This window comes from Pinus tabuliformis, chromosome 5_2 (assembly GCF_031772625.1).
Source record: "Pinus tabuliformis cultivar Carrire ecotype Pingquan chromosome 5_2, CPIR1, whole genome shotgun sequence".
In the NCBI taxonomy this organism is placed as follows: domain Eukaryota; kingdom Viridiplantae; phylum Streptophyta; class Pinopsida; order Pinales; family Pinaceae; genus Pinus; species Pinus tabuliformis.
Genome location: NC_142306.1, coordinates 796,051,690 through 796,063,166, shown reverse-complemented (window position 1 = coordinate 796,063,166; position 11,477 = coordinate 796,051,690). Strand labels below are relative to the sequence as shown.

The window sequence follows — 11,477 nt, the reverse complement described above, 5'->3', positions numbered from 1 at the left end:
TTGGAGTATATCCTCTTCTTTTGACCCTTCTTGCTCCTTTTCTTCTTCCTCTTCACAATCTATGTAGAATAATTTCTTCTCAGCACACTTATGACCTTTAGTGTATTTGCTATCACAACTGTAACAAAGCCCTTTTGCTCTTTTTTCTTCCAATTGTTGTGGTGTCAACCTTATAGGTTGTGGAAGACTAGGGTCAACAACACTTCCGTCTTTATAGTTGTGAGTGGTATGCTTCCTGGTTGCCATAAGTTTGCTTTCCATTTTTCTTGCTAACCTGAATGTCTTCTCTAATGAATCAGGTTCCCAAAGGCGAACATCATGTTGGATATTATCCTTTAAAGACCCTATGAACACATCAATCCTATGCTCCTCTGGAATATTTTTTACCCTTATGTTCAATTTTTGGAACTCCTCAATGTGCTCCATTATTGAACCCTTTTGTTTGAGACTTATCAATTGGCTAAAGAAAGTGTTGCTTTTTGTATCCTCATAATGTGCTATCAATTCTTCCGTAAAAATTGCCCAAGTGATAAATTGTTTACGAGAGCAAAGCCATTGATACCATACAAACTGATTTGGTTCCAAATATAAAGTTGCAATACGTCCCTTTTGTGTGTTTTGCACATTATTGAGATCGAAAAATTGCTCCATCTGTAATATCCATGTTGCAGGATCCTTGCCATCAAACTTCCTCATATCGATTTTTGGAATATGGTGGGTCTTCGATCCAACATTAGAGTCTATGAAATCATGATTAAAATTTCTTTTGTTCTCATCATGAGTTTCCTTTACTACCCTTTCACCATTAGTAAGCATTTCTTGTAGAAACTTTGTTAAATATGTCTTCAAATTTGTCTTCAAATCTTCCATGCATGTCTTCAAATCTTCCATGTTTGCCTTCAAATCTATCTTCAAATCATCCATCTTAGCTTCCACGTCAATCATCTTAGCTTCTACGCCTTTCTTTAAACAGTCCATCTTAGCTTCTACACCTTTCTTTAAACCATCCATCTTAGCTTCTACATCTTTCTTTAAACCATCCATCTTAGATTCTATTCCTTTTTGTGCAAGGGACAGTTGTTGCACTTGGTCTTGTAATTTTGATATATCATGTTGCATTTCTTCCTCTTCTTCATGAGTCATGCTAGAGCTTTCAGGTTCCTTACTAGGTGTTTGCATTTTCTTTCCTCGGGGCATCAGTTACCGATAATAATGCTCTACTATGCCCTTTGAATTCCTTCAAAATAAATTTCAAACCAATCTTAAGCAAAAATTTAAAAGAATCTACACACCTTTTTTCACTTTGTAGGAGCTCGATATTGCCTCTGATGTATCTCTGTACATTCAAATCATCCAGTTCTGAAATTGTGACCTGCAGTAGCCCTCTTTGTCCTCTTTCCAATGCCACCAGTCTGATCCAAATTGGATTCTCCAAGGAAGAGTTATGCGAAATCTCCCACAGTGACCTGATTATAGACTAGTTCAGTAGAGAAAACTTGTACGACGTGCCACGAGTCACTATTTCGACCTTTGGCTCTGAAAAATATATACAAGAAACTACAGTCCGTCCTCTTTCTATACCTTTTTACGAAATTTCAATCCGATGCTCAGAGAGAAAGTTATGACGATTTTCCCCAGGTCACCTGTTTGGAATGTAATTCAGGAGTCTGCAAGAAGACCAACTTCCTCAGATCATATCTCCGCAAATATAGTGTGAAAAGATCTGAAATTCGGACCCGAGCTTCAACGCGATGTCTTCTCAAATGGTTTTTTTTTTTAGCTTCTGAAACATCGCAGAAAAACAGTTATAGCGAAACTACCACGATGACCTGTTTGGAGCAGTGAAACCCTAGAATCCAAAGCTCTAATACCAAATGTTATGAAACCAGCTCAAGAAAAAGATAGAAAAGATAGATCAACGCCTTAAAATTCAGCCTCTTCGAGGGGGCAACCTCCTTTACATTACATAAATGAACAATTCTTGGATGATACAAATGACAAAACCTCCTTTCTATATATAGGAGTCTAAGGAGTCACAATATAACCTAGCCGACCTAACAATAATAATATAAAGCCACAAAAATAACAATAGAGAGATTCTATGGGGCACAGTAATAACAATATGGGGATAATAGGGGCACAACAATATTAATAAGGGGTACAATTACAATAGTAATGGGGTAATCACTAGTATTATAGGGACCCAACATTGATGCAGAGCCCAGCGTCACTGTCGCCACCACCAAGATCTAGAAGAATGAGCCCGAAGACCCAGAGGAGGGGGAGTGTCTTTTCCACTCACAGATGTGGGTGAAGGGTTCGCTGCTCAATTCATTATCGACAATGGCAACCAGAAAAACCTCATTTCAGCAGAGGTCGTGAAGCGGTTGGGCCTAATGACTGCACCACACCCGCAACCATACAGTATCGGGTGGCTTCATGAAGGACGAGATCTCAAAGTTCGCTAGCAGTGTCGCCTTCCCTACAACAGCAAGTCCTTCACAGACGAGGTATTGTGTGATGTTACACCTCTGGATGTTTGCAATGTACTATTAGGCCAGCCATACTTGTGGAGGCGACATGCTGTGTATGAGTCAAGGCCTCGCGCTGTCATTATTTCTTTGGGTAATTCATTATACAGGATACCAGAGGTAGCCCCACCTACCACCACCTCTTTGATCGCTGCTAAGAAAGGCAGCAAGCTCATCTCACAGACTAGGAATAAGGAAAATTTTAAGGATGGAAATTTATCTTAAAGTTTAGAAACCTCGGCGAATCCCACTAGTCCATAATATGACATCTATAAAATGTTTGGAGATATTTTTGTAAAAATATTCAAATTTATAATATTTTTATATAGTCTATATATAATTTTTTGGCAATTTTTAGGGTAAAATAATTTAATTCTATAAAATTTGGGCGAATCATTTTTACAAAAAAATGGAAATTAACGAATCTTTTTTTTGGAAAAAGTATAGAAAATTAGCCCATGGGCGAATATTAGCCCCTAAAATTTTCCCTGACTAGGAAATTCATTTTCTGCCTGGTTCGCTCCCAAAGTAAGGGGAAGATAGTCACCACATCCATGACCCCCGCGAAGGCTTCCTCCATGCAGCAGCAGAGGGATACGGTCATGACAGAACACAGGAAAAACTTCTCCTCACCCATAGGGGTACCACACAAGCTTCGGGTGGGCAAAAAAGTCTGCTTGCATCTGTAGAAAGAACGCCTTACAAGAGCCCATCAGAAACTCAGACCACTTCGACATGGTCCTTACACCAGTACCAAGGCTGCGGGAAACAATGCTTTGAAGCATAGCATTCCCCCGTTCCTTCGATTACACCGAGTGTTCAATGTGTATCGCCCTCGACCATGCTTCCCATTATTACTCGACACACTCGAGATTGCAAAACAACTCACCAGGGACCAAGTTCAGCAGATGGAGGAACTCAATGCAATGGGGACCATTGCTTCCTAAGGGGGGAGGAATGATTCAGGTGGATGTTGGTGGCCACCCACCTATCCCATTTGGACCCCCACAACTGTCTCTTTCATCTTTTCAGTTTCCGTAATTGTAGCACAATTTACTATTTTTAGCAGTTTTTCGGGTCATGAACTTCCGGAGTCGTTTTGAGGCCCTAAATGAAGTTTTTTGGGAAATCTAGGAGGAACATGGGTTGATAGACAAATGTTGATCTTCCCAAAGTTGTAGTTCTCGGATAGATCTTTATAACGAGCTATTGTACACGTCAAACGAAGATCGGGTGCCAAAGTTACGACCCCGGGAAGTTGATGTACCAACTTACCCAAAACGGGGCCCACAATTTGGTGTTTCATCTTCTAGGGTTAGGTTTTGGGATGTGAAGGGTTTTCCATTGTTTCTAAACAATAAATAGGCCTTCGAGCCTCATTGTAATACAGTTCAGAGGCATGTAGCCACCACATCTCTTCTCAGAGATAAGCTACCATCGCCCTAGCTGGTTTATTTCCATTTCTGTCTGTAATCATATTTCAGTATTTTACATTCATGAAATGAAGTATTATTTCCGCTGCATTTTTGTGTATATGGTTATCTCTGTATTTTGTTGCGTTCCTATTTAAATCTGGATCAGTTGATAGCAGTGCAGGAGGAACAATGCATAATCAACATCAATGTATTTTTCCTAGTAGATAGTTGCAGACACATAGTTGATTCAATGTTGTTTTTTTTATGCTTCTCAGTTGTAGTTGTTGTCATAGTAGCAACAACAATGAGAGGAAGTGCTACAATAAATTCCACAGGTGTTGGATAGTGGTCATGCAAAATCCCTTTCTTCCTAAGAGGGGGTGCTAGAAAGTGTAGTAAGAAAGGTTCAATTTGACTTTAGCCTTAGTCAAATTGAGTAAATCAAATTTCCACGTTAATAAGACAACTTGGAGGCAGTTAACTAGTGTGACATGGCTCTTGTGACTTAGTTAGATCAGTAAATTTGAGTTAGAGTTAGAGGGCTTCGAGTTCAGTTATGCATGTGTGATTACTAAATTTTAGCAATCTAGTTCAGTTATTTTCAGTTGTATTCAGTTAAATGACATCTAACTATTGATAGAGTCAGCTGAAGGTCAATTGTGCAGTGGGATGACAGTCTAACTCAGAGATCTTTCAGTTAATTGATCAATCAACACAAAATAGCTAATGCATGCATGGAATTCAAATTCCTTAGCTGAAGTGGAGATGATAAGGCAATGTAATATGAGTTGTATACTAGGTGAGTGTATAGTTGTTGCATGCAGTAAGGAGATCAAATCCTTGTGAATTCCTTAAGAAAATAGGGACTTCCCTATTAATTAGGAGCTCTAATTTGTTCAGGATTGCGCAAGGAAATAAGAGACTGATGGAGGCATAAAGTGGCTAAGTGTTAGCTATAAGTCCTCAATTAGTAGAGAGACCATTTATTCTTTTGTAGGTTGTGCTCAGAACTGGAGCAAGCAATTGTAATAGTTTCTCTATTCAACTGATTAATGAAAACAGGCTTGAGGGGTTTTCCCAGTGGGGTCCCCTAGAAATCAATGTATACTTGTGGTTTTCTAGTTGCATTTCTATGCATGTTGTTCTAAATTTTGATTTCCATTCCGTAGATTAGTAGAGTAGAATTGTGTCTTTTTTTTTTCAAAATCTTGAGCAGTTGCAATTGCCTCTCAAATTTCTACATAAAGAATAAGACATAATTTTTATGGAATGATAGGAAAAGACTTATTATACAAATAGAGAGTGTGTGAACAAAAAAAAACCAAATTTATGGCTTAAATTAAAAAAGAAAGAAAACACAATAGTGGGTTTAAACCCTTTATTACTATTATTTTAGAAAAACTCTAATGAAAAATACAAATTTGGAAAGTCTACCAATTACATAAAACTTGGAAAGTCTACCAATTACATATTCAAAATATATGAAATAAGAAGGAAAAACATGGAGATATTCAAAATATATGAAATAAGAAGGAAAAACATGGAGATATGATTACAGATCATTTTCTTCTTAATTAACGAAAGGGAACAAAATGAGATTACAAATTAGAGTTTCTTTTAGTAAGGGTCGAAAGGACACATATCATTAATTATACGAAACAACCTTTTTGATTGGAGTTTTTTAATTAGGCCGATAGGCCTTCCTTTGAAAGGGACTTTCGTCGTCCTTTTGTTTCTCAGGCTGACACCTGGCGTCGGGCATAGAGCTGACACCTGGCGTCGGGCATAGAGCCGGTAATTGGTGGGCAATTCGTTTTCGTACTTGTTCAGCAACACGTCAGCCCCTGCGTATCAGCCTCGCTGCAAGGGGCGGAGGTATTCAGGGGCGGAGCGGAGGAGGACGGCTCGGATGGGGAAAGGAAACAAAACCAATATCTGTTGACAAATGTGGAACCTTATCACATCTAAGGCGGGTGTTTCTCTGCATCTTTTCTTTCCTGGCTCTTTTTTATTAAAATACATGAGATTCTTCAGGGTTTTGTAATTTGAGGGTTACAGTGATAGTTCTTTTGTATACATTTTGCGGTTTTGCAGGATTGAAACTTTAATATTGCAAAGCCGGATGAGGACATACATTCATAGAACTGTTCTGAATCATGATGACCATTTTACATGCATCACCAACTGACGGCTTCACTAAGTTTTCTCCTTTAAAAAAGGAAATGGTTTAGCCATGAATATGTCCAGAGTATTTATTTGCGGATTTACTGGCGATGTGGGTTTGCTTTAAAAAAGGAAATGGTTTAGCCATGAATATGTCCAGAGTATTTATTTGCGGATTTACTGGCGATGTGGGTTTGCTAAGGCAATTATACTTCGTTTATTTTTTGCTGATTAGGGTTTTTGATTTGTTTAGAATCTACTTTTCTCCTCTTCTCAATTTTCAATTTTCTACGGGCTTATGGTTTTTGATTTGTTAGGAGAAATTTTGGCCGAGGTTTGGGATATTTATGAAATATGGGAGATGAAGGAAAAACTATGTATATAGCCAGCGCACCGGATGAGGAGTGAATTCATAGACCTGTTCTGGATCATATAATATTGAAGATTCAACATGCATCACCAGCTGACGGTTGCCCTAGCTATATAAATGTCCTCTGTTTCTCAAATTTATCTTCTGTTCTTGTTGCTTGATTGTTTCTCGAAACGCCTTAACATTTGCAAGTGCATTTTTGTTCTTTTGTTTACTGGGTATTATCAGTTTTAATGGTTTTCCAAGGCGTATAAGACCCTGATGGGGTCTCCTCGCCCTCTTTAATCAGGATTGTTGCTGACAGAAATATTTTGGAGCTTCTAGCGAGCATCGTTTTCCTATGGTAACATGAATATTTGATCACATGTATCTCACACTATTCTCAAACTTTTTGCATGTTGTAAGAATTTTTTATTTGCCGGGCTGTTTTTCATTTGTTTATATGCTTTTTCGTTCCAGGTGTTTTAGCCATTATATTGTTTCGACGAAGGTCGATTGGAATTTTCTGTTTTGGTAATTACCATTTACCATTTAGATTTTATCTATTCGATTCTGTAATATCGGGCTCTTTCTTATGTTTGAACAGAGAGTTCAGTCGGGGCAGTTCTTTCGATACTTGCCCCAATAAGGCAAGTACTTACCTGCAAGTGACTTGTCCACATGAGACTTGTCCACATGAATTTAGTTGAAGGTCTTGAAAGTGCCTAGAAGCTACATTTTTGTTATGGCTTTCAAGGAAAGCCCTTTAGGCAAGTATTTACCTGCAAGTGACTTGTCCACATGAATTTTTGTTGAAGGTCTTGAAAGTTCCTAGAAGCTACATTTTTGTTGTGGCTTTCAAGGAAAGCCCTTTACTTTCGACTATGAGCTCTGGAAATGGTCTTTTGGGGCCGAATACATTTTGGTCTTGTGTCAGGCGAGAAATTGTTAAGCTCCAGACGCCATGGACGCTGAATTATGGGCGGCTCGTATCACGGCAGCAAAGCGCCATCACGCAGTTCATCATTATCATCATCATACAGGTTTCTTACTTTAATATTGCAAAGCCGGATGAGGACATACATTCATAGAACTGTTCTGAATCATGATGACCATTTTACATGCATCACCAACTGACGGCTTCACTAAGTTTTCTCCTTTAAAAAAGGAAATGGTTTAGCCATGAATATGTCCAGAGTATTTATTTGCAGATTTACTGGCGATGTGGGTTTGCTAAGGCAATTATACTTCATTTATTTTTTGCTGATTAGGGTTTTTGATTTGTTTAGAATCTGATTTTCTCCTCTTCTCAATTTTCAATTTTCTACGGGCTTATGGTTTTTGATTTGTTAGGAGCAATTTTGGCTGAGGTTTGGGATATTTATGAAATATGGGAGATGAAGGAAAAACTATGTATATACTACGTTTTGCACAATGACTTAAACTATTGTGTGTGCTTGCCAAATCTGTATGCCTGGTGTAACTACGTGAAATGTATGATACAGAGTTGTCATGGTTTTTTTTATGGAACTGTTTATCCAGTAATTATAAATAAATATAATTCTTGTTCTTTCATTCTTTGCTAACATTTTATTGGTTTTTATGTTATAGGTCAACACTCGACCAATAAGAAGTATGAACTCTTCAGTGAATCTTGATGATGAGTACACTCAAGATGGGTCTGTAGATATTCATGGAAAACGTTCAGTCAAGAACAAATCGGGGAACTGGAAGGCTTGTCCATTTATTTTGGGTATATGTGATGACCTTTAAACGTCAAAATGTTCTTTTCAGCATACTAATATCTTTCTCAACGAGTAGTTAGCACACATATTTATTGACAAACTAACCAGAAAATAACTAGTAATTGCAGAACTGGTTTTGAAATTTGGGCAAGGAAACACTCTTATTTTATATTTATATACCTTCAATTGGATAATGGTCTCCATAACGGATTTATTTTACAAGGAATGAGTGCTATGAAATATTGGCATACTATGGATTCAGTTCAAATCTGGTGAACTATTTGACAGATAAGTTCAAGCATGGCAATTCAACTGCAGCCAATAATGTCACAAATTGGTCTGGAACTTGTTACATAACTCCTTTGATTGGAGCTTTTATGGCTAATGCATACTAGGGACGTTATAAAACAATTGTTGTATTTTCTATTGTGTATTTTTTTGTAAGTTCATTGCTGTTCTATCAAGTTTTTCTGTTAATTGAGAAATGAATAGTAACATATTTAGAAGAAAATTCTCTCAACACCTTTCTGTCAATTTATCATGTTTTGACATTGTTTGCAACACATTTTGGTTGAAGAATATTTTTGTCCATTTTCAGGGAATGGCCTTGTTGACTATATCTACATCTGTGCCTAATCTTAAGCCTCCCTACAAAGCTTCAGACCTTAATTGCCATGCAACAACGACTCAAACTGGTGTTTTCTTTTTGGCAATTTACATTATTGCGCTAGGGACTGGTGTTATCAAGCCATGCGTATCATTGTTAGGAGCAGACCAGTTTGATGAGACAGATGATGTAGAAAAGAAAAAGAAAAGTTCTTTTTTCGACTGGTTTTATTTTTCAATTAACATTGGTGCTCTTGTTGCAGCTAGTGTTCTTGTTTGGGTCCAAGAGAATGTTGGTTGGAGGTGGGGTTTTGGAATTCCTACTGTGGCCATGGGAATAGCGGTGTGTAGCTTCTTTTCAGGTACGCGTTTATACCGACATCAAAAGCCAGGGCGCAGTACCTTGACCCAGATAGCCCAGGTGTTAGTTGCATCATTTCGAAAATGGAACATCCCTGTTCCACGTGATAAGTCTGGTCTTTATGAAGTTCAAGATAAGGAGTCTGTCATTGAAGGAAGTCGAAAGCTTGAGCACACAGATAAATTCCTGTAAGATTACTACCAAGCTTCCTGATTTTCTTTTTCATATTTTTTTTCTGAATTTTCCTATTTATAGAATCATTGAGAATGATTTGACTTCAAGCATCTGCTTAAAAATGGTTAACCTAATTAAGTGCCTTTAGTGTCTTTTAATACTAATTTACCTGCAATCAACTGACTAGGCCTACAAAGTAACCTTTGTGATTTCCAATTTCCGTCGGAAGAAGTAATTTGATAATACTCTATGTTTGATTTCTTCATATGGACGTTTCAAAACTAACTCGGTTTCATATTCAGGATTGAATAAATCACCATTAAAGAAACCTCGCAGATTAATCACAAGAATTTTCCATGGAAAGCTGATAGGTTGCCTTCTGTTGATGACGGCTCTTGTATTCAATGCAGCACGATCTTAAAAGGATATCACAGCTTCGACATTCAAACCACTTGAGAGAAACTACTCTTCATTGTTGTCTGCTTATAATGGAAAATTGCTTAGATGAGAAAACATATATAATAATCATTATCATTGTTGTCTGCTTATAATGGAAAATTGCTTAGATGAGAAAACACATATAATAATAATAATGTAATTTTAAGGTCACAGCAAAGCCAGACACTAAATTGGTGTATGAGATCCCTTGTTTGTGCGACAAGAGATCCACTTCTGCAGAGCAATTTGACTGCTAAGTTTACCAAGGCATACGTACTCTACCCCAAATTTGGTGTATCAGACCCCTTGGTTATGAAATAATGGACCAGCTATTTAAATGTCACCTTTAGATTTGTCACAGGGAAGGGAGTGCTTAGGCATGTAACACATTTTATTATTGTTTACCTCTTAGAATGCTTTCTGAAAAGTTCATATTTTAAAAATACCAACAGCACTGCAAGTATAAAGTGTCACGGTGGAGTTTATTAAATTTGCATATATTATTCCATATTGATGCATGGTGAAACTGCAGATAATATTATCAACATACAGTCTATGATATACATATATACTAGCCTACATCCAACTTTTGGCTGGAGGGTTGTGCGTACAAACTAAAAATTCATAGCAATGGTATTAATTTTGGGTTAAAATAAAATAGAAATTGTGTTGATTAGGATTCTTAATTTTGGGTTAAAAGTATTTGGTTGTTAAAATAAAATCTGATTGTGCCGCTTCCATTTGAATATTTTACTGTGTTGAAATTAGCAGGTCACCTAACAATAACCATCTGACTGGACCTTTCCAATTTAACCATATTGGAGAGAATGTAAGTATTTTCTTTAAACATAAACCTCTACTTTCTAGGTCATTTGATCTTTAGCCAATTATGTATATTTGGAAAAAGAGCACGAATATTACAAAGAAAGTTGTGATTATTTGTTCACTGGTTGTGTAGACATCTACAAAACAACAACGTGAATGGCACAGTTCCAGATTGGCTATCAGAACTAAAAAACCTTAAAGAGTTGTATGTTGCTCTTTGCACTTTTTGTGACAATTATTCAAAATAAAATGGATTTCCATTACCAAAATTGTATAACAATCGTGTTTAGCGTTATGGTGCAGATATATAGAGAACAACAATTCCAGTACAACTTCTCCGCAAGCCTTCGCTGAAACTCATGCAATCTGATATTTCATTTTGGTATTCATCAGCAATTTTCGTTGTATTTTGTTTCCAACTAGTGCAATGTATTCTGCAAACAATGCTAATACCTAAACAGTTGAAGGGCCATATAATCTTAGGCTTATTGAAAATACTTTTATTTCAATGCGTTGCAGATTCTTTGGTAATCGCTACCTCTGTATGCATAAAGGGGAATGTACCATTCAATCAAAATCTAAAAAATGCCAAAGTGAAAATTGTTCCTGGAATAACGATACCCGGAGCTTTGATGATCTTTGATGATCGCTTTAACATTAATGGTGTGTATTGCCATATGTTGGAAGAAATCCAGGAGGAAATATCACATAAATTAAGGTCAAGAACTATTTGAGTTTTAAGAATATTTTGTTATGAGATATTGTAGGAATCTCTCCTATGAAACTATCTGAGACTGTTCTATCATTTCCATACAAGTTGCAGATCACTGGACGATCATGTTTCCAAATATCGGTTGAGTTGCCTTCTTT

General features: G+C 37.1%; 1 long non-coding RNA gene and 1 pseudogene across 2 annotated transcripts; both read left to right on the top strand.

Annotated features, from left to right (window-relative positions):
• Positions 1-5,883: 5,883 nt before the first annotated feature.
• LOC149161709 (protein NRT1/ PTR FAMILY 8.1-like) lies at positions 5,884-10,140 on the top strand (annotated as a pseudogene). The gene is made up of 4 exons (XR_016261512.1): positions 5,884-7,501; positions 8,070-8,233; positions 8,427-8,643; positions 8,802-10,140. The product of XR_016261512.1 is annotated as a protein NRT1/ PTR FAMILY 8.1-like (transcript).
• Positions 10,141-10,270: 130 nt separating this feature from the next.
• Positions 10,271-11,027, top strand: LOC149161708 (uncharacterized). Its single transcript, XR_016261537.1, has 3 exons — positions 10,271-10,611; positions 10,741-10,812; positions 10,911-11,027. It is a non-coding gene; the product is annotated as an uncharacterized LOC149161708 (long non-coding RNA).
• The last annotated feature ends 450 nt before the right edge of the window (positions 11,028-11,477 follow it).